This window comes from Mobula birostris, unplaced genomic scaffold (genome assembly GCF_030028105.1).
Source record: "Mobula birostris isolate sMobBir1 unplaced genomic scaffold, sMobBir1.hap1 scaffold_2729, whole genome shotgun sequence".
Taxonomy (NCBI): Eukaryota; Metazoa; Chordata; class Chondrichthyes; order Myliobatiformes; family Myliobatidae; genus Mobula; species Mobula birostris.
Window position 1 is genome coordinate 25,001 of NW_027275783.1, and position 7,500 is coordinate 32,500.

Genomic DNA, 7,500 nt, shown 5'->3' on the forward strand with positions numbered 1-7,500 from the left:
TTGACGAAATTCAGTGCAGCGCGGGTAATCGGCGGGAGTAACTATGACTCTCTTAAGGTAAGGAGGGGGGGCCCATGGGCCAGCAAGGAGTTTCTGATGAACATCGGCCGGGACATTTTGACGGCGGGGCAAGACGTAGTTGTTATTGAGGGTGAAGGGTTTCTCCTCAGCTGGTTGATTGTCGAATAGTCGGGGCTGCCGGGCCGGTTACCGATTTGCCCGGCCGGCTTGGTTAACCATTTGCCCGGGCCGGGTTGGTTAACGAATTGTCAGGTTTGGGCTTGGTTAACCATTTGCCCGGGCCGGGTTGGTTAGCGAATTGTCATGGTTGGGTTGGTTACCGAATTGTCGGGTTTGGGCTTGGTTAACGATTTGCCCGAGCAGGGTGGGTGAACACATTGTCAGGAGCGTGCGCAGTTGGTTCACGAAACTGCCTGTTCCGGGTTTCTAGAGCATTGTCAGGCCCGGCCGGCCGGGTTAGCGGCTTGCCAGACCCAACTTGACGAAATTCAGTGCAGCGCGGGTAATCGGCGGGAGTAACTATGACTCTCTTAAGGTAAGGAGGGGGGCCCATGGGCCAGCAAGGAGTTTCTGATGAACATCGGCCGGGACATTTTGACGGCGGGGCAAGACGTAGTTGTTATTGAGGGTGAAGGGTTTGTCCTCAGCTGGTTGATTGTCGAATAGTCGGGGCTGCCGGGCCGGTTACCGATTTGCCCGGCCGGCTTGATCAACCATTTGCCCGAGCCGGGTTGGTTACCGAATTGTCAGGGTTGGGCTTGGTTAACCATTTGTCCGAGCCGGGTTGGTTAATGAATTGCCATGCCCGGGTTGGTTAACGCAGTTTCAGGGTTGGGCTTGATTAACGATTTGCCCGAGCAGGGTTGGCTAACGCATTGTCAGGAGCGTGCGCGGTTGGTTCACGAAACTGCCTGTTCCGGGTTTCTAGAGCGTTGTCAGGCCCGGCCGGCCGGGTTAGCGGGTTGCCAGACCCAACTTGACGAAATTCAGTGCGGCGCGGGTAAACGGCGGGAGTAACTATGACTCTCTTAAGGTTAAGGAGGAGGGCCCATGGGCCAGCAAGGAGTTTCTGATGAACATCGGCCGGGACATTTTGACGGCGGGGCAAGAACTAGTTGTTATTGAGGGCGAAGGGTTTGTCCTCAGCTGGTTGATTGTCGAATCGTCGGGACTGCCGGGCCGGTCAACGATTTGCCCGGCCGGCTTGGTTAACCATTTGCCCGAGCCGGGTTGGTTAATGAATTGCCATGGCCGGGTTGATTAACGCATTGTCAGGGTTGGGCTTGGTTAACGATTTGCCCGAGCAGGGTGGGTGAACGCATTGTCAGGAGCGTGCGCGGTTGGTTCACGAAACTGCCTGTTCCGGGTTTCTAGAGCGTTGTCAGGCCCGGCCGGCCGGGTTAGCGGCTTGCCAGACCCAACTTGACGAAATTCAGTGCGGCGCGGGTAAACGGCGGGAGTAACTATGACTCTCTTAAGGTAAGGAGGGGGGCCCATGGGCCAGCAAGGAGTTTCTGATGAACATCGGCCGGGACATTTTGACGGCGGGGCAAGAACTAGTTGTTATTGAGGGCGAAGGGTTTGTCCTCAGCGGGTTGATTGTCGAATTGTCGGGACTGCCGGGCCGGTTAGCGATTTGCCCGGCCGGCTTGGTTAACCATTTGCCCGAGCCGGGTTGGTTACCGAATTGTCTGGGTTGGGCTTGGTTAACCATTTGTCCGAGCCGGGTTGGTTAATGAATTGCCATGGCCGGGTTGGTTAACGCAGTTTCAGGGTTGGGCTTGATTAACGATTTGCCCGAGCAGGGTTGGCTAACGCATTGTCAGGAGCGTGCGCGGTTGGTTCACGAAACTGCCTGTTCCGGGTTTCTAGAGCGTTGTCAGGCCCGGCCGGCCGGGTTAGCGGCTTGCCAGACCCAACTTGACGAAATTCAGTGCAGCGCGGGTAATCGGCGGGAGTAACTATGACTCTCTTAAGGTTAAGGAGGGGGGCCCATGGGCCAGCAAGGAGTTTCTGATGAACATCGGCCGGGACATTTTGACGGCGGGGCAAGAACTAGTTGTTATTGAGGGCGAAGGGTTTGTCCTCAGCTGGTTGATTGTCGAATCGTCGGGACTGCCGGGCCGGTCAACGATTTGCCCGGCCGGCTTGGTTAACCATTTGCCCGAGCCGGGTTGGTTAATGAATTGCCATGGCCGGGTTGGTTAACGCAGTTTCAGGGTTGGGCTTGATTAACGATTTGCCCGAGCAGGGTGGGTGAACGCATTGTCAGGAGCGTGCGCGGTTGGTTCACGAAACTGCCTGTTCCGGGTTTCTAGAGCGTTGTCAGGCCCGGCCGGCCGGGTTAGCGGCTTGCCAGACCCAACTTGACGAAATTCAGTGCGGCGCGGGTAAACGGCGGGAGTAACTATGACTCTCTTAAGGTAAGGAGGGGGGCCCATGGGCCAGCAAGGAGTTTCTGATGAACATCGGCCGGGACATTTTGACGGCGGGGCAAGAACTAGTTGTTATTGAGGGCGAAGGGTTTGTCCTCAGCGGGTTGATTGTCGAATTGTCGGGACTGCCGGGCCGGTTAGCGATTTGCCCGGCCGGCTTGGTTAACCATTTGCCCGAGCCGGGTTGGTTACCGAATTGTCTGGGTTGGGCTTGGTGAACCATTTGTCCGAGCCGGGTTGGTTAATGAATTGCCATGGCCGGGTTGGTTAACGCAGTTTCAGGGTTGGGCTTGATTAACGATTTGCCCGAGCAGGGTTGGCTAACGCATTGTCAGGAGCGTGCGCGGTTGGTTCACGAAACTGCCTGTTCCGGGTTTCTAGAGCGTTGTCAGGCCCGGCCGGCCGGGTTAGCGGCTTGCCAGACCCAACTTGACGAAATTCAGTGCGGCGCGGGTAAACAGCGGGAGTAACTATGACTCTCTTAAGGTAAGGAGGGGGGCCCATGGGCCAGCAAGGAGTTTCTGATGAACATCGGCCGGGACATTTTGACGGCGGGGCAAGAACTAGTTGTTATTGAGGGCGAAGGGTTTGTCCTCAGCTGGTTGATTGTCGAATCGTCGGGACTGCCGGGCCGGTCAACGATTTGCCCGGCCGGCTTGGTTAACCATTTGCCCGAGCCGGGTTGGTTACCGAATTGTCTGGGTTGGGCTTGGTTAACCATTTGTCCGAGCCGGGTTGGTTAATGAATTGCCATGGCCGGGTTGGTTAACGCAGTTTCAGGGTTGGGCTTGGTTAACGATTTGCCCGAGCAGGGTTGGCTAACGCATTGTCAGGAGCGTGCGCGGTTGGTTCACGAAACTGCCTGTTCCGGGTTTCTAGAGCGTTGTCAGGCCCGGCCGGCCGGGTTAGCGGCTTGCCAGACCCAACTTGACGAAATTCAGTGCAGCGCGGGTAATCGGCGGGAGTAACTATGACTCTCTTAAGGTTAAGGAGGGGGGCCCATGGGCCAGCAAGGAGTTTCTGATGAACATCGGCCGGGACATTTTGACGGCGGGGCAAGAACTAGTTGTTATTGAGGGCGAAGGGTTTGTCCTCAGCTGGTTGATTGTCGAATCGTCGGGACTGCCGGGCCGGTCAACGATTTGCCCGGCCGGCTTGGTTAACCATTTGCCCGAGCCGGGTTGGTTAATGAATTGCCATGGCCGGGTTGATTAACGCATTGTCAGGGTTGGGCTTGGTTAACGATTTGCCCGAGCAGGGTGGGTGAACGCATTGTCAGGAGCGTGCGCGGTTGGTTCACGAAACTGCCTGTTCCGGGTTTCTAGAGCGTTGTCAGGCCCGGCCGGCCGGGTTAGCGGGTTGCCAGACCCAACTTGACGAAATTCAGTGCGGCGCGGGTAAACGGCGGGAGTAACTATGACTCTCTTAAGGTAAGGAGGGGGGGCCCATGGGCCAGCAAGGAGTTTCTGATGAACATCGGCCGGGACATTTTGACGGCGGGGCAAGAACTAGTTGTTATTGAGGGCGAAGGGTTTGTCCTCAGCTGGTTGATTGTCGAATTGTCGGGACTGCCGGGCCGGTTAACGATTTGCCCGGCCGGCTTGGTTAACCATTTGCCCGAGCCGGGTTGTTTAGCGAATTGCCATGTATGGGTTGGTTAACGAATTGTCGGGTTTGGGCTTGGTTAACGACTTGACCGTGCAGGGTTGGTTAACGAATTGTCGGGGTTGGGCTTGGTTAACGATTTGCCCGAGTAGGGTTGGTTAGCGAATTGTCCGGGTCAGACTGGTTAACGAATTGGCATGTCCGAGTAGGTTAACGAATTGCCAGAGCCAGCTTGGTTAACGAATTGTCCGGCTGGGTTGGTGCACTCATTGCCAGGACAGGGTTGTTTAATGAATTGTCCGTTCCCAGTTGGTTCACGAATTGGCAAGGCCAGGGTGGTTAAGGAATTGTCCGGGCCAGGTTGGTTAACGAATTGCCCGTCCTGGCTGGTTAACGAATTGTCAGGGTCAGGTTGGTTAACGAATTGCCATGGCCGGGTAGGTTAACGAATTGCCAGAGCCAGCTTGGTTAACGAACTGTCCGGCCGGGTTGGTTAACGAATTGTCCGTTCCCAGTTGGTTCACGAATTGGCAAGGACAGGGTGGTTAACGAATTGTCCGGCCGGGTTGGTGCACTCATTGCCAGGACAGGGTTGGTTACCGAATTGTCCGTTCCCAGTTGGTTCACGAATTGGAAAACCAGGGTGGTTAAAGTATTGTCCGGGCCTGGTTGGTTAACGAATTGCCCGTCCTGGTTGGTTAACGAATTGTCCGGGTCAGGTTGGTTAACGAATTGCCAGGGTCTGGTTGGTTACCGAATTGTCCGGCCGGGTTGGTGCACTCATTGCCAGGACAGGGTTGGTTGACGAATTGCCCGTCCTGGTTGGTTAACGAATTGCCAGGGTCTGGTTGGTTACCGAATTGTCCGGCCGGGTTGGTGCACTCATTGCCAGGACAGGGTTGGTTAACGAATTGTCAGGGTCAGGTTGGTTAACGAATTGCCAGAGCCAGCTTGGTTAACGAATTGTCCGGCCGGGTTGGTTAACGAATTGTCCCGGCCAGGTTGGTTAACGAATTGCCAGAGCCAGCTTGGTTAACGAATTGTCCGGCCGGGTTGGTGCACTCATTGCCAGGACAAGGTTGGTTAACGAATTGCCCGGTTCCGAATGGTTAACGAATTGCCCGGTCCCGGTCGGTTCACGAATTGCCCGCCCGCTGATTGTTAACTTTTCGCACCGGCGGGGGATGGCTTGGGTAACGAGCCTCCAAGATCTGTCGGTTAACCATTTGCCCGGTGGCAATTCGTTAACCAAGTCCGCTCCGGAAGTCTGGATGGGGGTCGGATTTGCCGGCCGAGGCCGACCCGGAGTTCCAGAGGCTCGGCCGCCGGGGTCAGATTCGGCCGCCCCTTTGACACATGCAATTTCTGTACGGGGGCATTGGCGGGGTTCCTGCAGATATATAGGGAGGCCGTTTTCACGAGTTGTTGAAGTATTCGGTAGATGGCACCGGCCTCCCCAATTGGTTAACCCGGGCCACGCGGCAGCTTTTCCGCACGATTCCGAAGATTGCCGGTATGGATTTTCGGACAAATACCCAATCGCGGAAGTCTGTCAGCGGGACCTATTCGCAGGCCCATGCCGGCCGAGGGGCGGCATTTTCCGTATGACTACCGGTGCTCCGGCCGCCGAATGGAAACCTTGCCCGAATGAATTTCTGACAAAGTCCCGAGGCGGGAGCCAGTAAGGGGACGTATTCGGCGGGCCGTGCCGGCCGAGCGGCGGCATTTTCGGAGGGACAACCGCAGGTCCCGCCGTCGATCCGAGACCTTGGCTGAAGAGTCGAAAGTAATCTAAGTCCCGACTCGGAAGTCAGAATGAAGGCGACTTCGGGGCCCTCCTGCCGACCGAGGCGGCCGATCGACGGCGGCACTACCGGAGGGCCGCCCGCCGAGCCAGCCGCGTGCCCTCGGCGCCACGCCGGTTAACCAATTGCCGTCGGAAGCCTGTGAAGGTCGGATCTGCCCCGTCGGGCGGGCCCGAGGTGCCCCGCGACCGGCATGAGCTCCGGGCGTCGTGCCGCCGGTTTGACACATGTCATTGTTGCACGGTCTGTCGCGGCTCTGGTTAACGAGTTAGGCCCGGAAGTCACTATGGGGGTCGGATTTGCCCCGCCTGGCGGGGCCAGAGTGCGACCTTCCCGGTAGGACTTCCGGGAGGCATCCCGCCGACTTGACACATGCAATTTCTGTACGGGGGGATTGGCGGGGTTCCCGGAGATTTACGGGAACACGTTTTCCAGACACACTTAGCAGGGTGACTAGTGGTACGGTTGACACAGTGCAGAGTTCTAAGTGAGCCTTACTCAATTGTGACTCAGTAAGCGGGAGGCCGGGCGAGCTCCGACTTACAATGATAAAAGCTTTTTTTCGCTATTTCCGAAAAAAATGACAAAGTCCAAGAACGCAGCGGGGGCTGCGGACAGACAGAGTCTGAGCGCGGACCGCGGGCGGCGGCCGGCAGACCGACGGTGGCAAAAGCTTTATATCGATCCGAAAAGCAAAGAGGCATTGTGTGTACCAAGACGGAGAAGGGACAAGCCTGCCGCTGGTGCCCTCGCGAGTGTCGTCTGCGTTAGACCTCTGTTCCCCGATCGATCCGGCTTGGTCGGTCCTACCTTTGGGAGAGGCCGAGTGGAAGCGACGGTCTCGACACGTGCGCCGAACTTCCGTGCTCGGCTCGTTACCATCTCCGGAGGTGGGCAGGTGGGTCTGCCGCGGGGCGGCCCGATTGCCGACCGAGGGCTTCATGCTTTGGGCGGAATTGACGTTGGGCATTCGCACGTTTGCACCACGATCGATTGACGGAGTCTCCCGCCGGCGGACGGGACTGCTGTGCGCATAGATGACGGGGGCCGGTCGAACGACCGTCGACCATCCCGAGAAGGCAGCTACACCCACGCGCATATACCTAGGCGGTGAAGGTGCGGACCTCACCGGCGCGATCGACGGGGTGGGATGGCGAGGCGTTCACCGGCGCGGCGTTAGGCCCTGGGCCGACGGAGGCGAGCGGCGACCGTCGACCGTCCTGAGAGCCAGCTCGGCGGAAGGGTGCGGGTGCGGACCTCACCCAGCGACGCGGCTCGATAGGGGATGGCGCGGCACTGCGACGACAGACATGGCCCGAGAGAGCAAGGGACGGGCGCGCCGGCCGCAGCAGCACTCTTTCGCGCCGTAGGGGCAAGGCGAAAGAGTCGGGAGAGTTCCATAGGCCAGAGTGGCAGGGAGATGCCCGGTTCAGCCTGACTCAACCGAAGCGTTGATCCTCGGTCACCAACGAGAGGAAGGAGAGGCTCTGCGCGCGCGGTGCTACCGACTGACGGCCGGCCGATGTGCGATTTCCAGAAGGTCGGGCGGCACCCGCGCGTTCCCTCCCCGCTCCAGCAGAGGCCGGAGACGTCCGGTCGCCAGAGCGGTCCGCGTGCAGCCTCCGGTTCCGCGA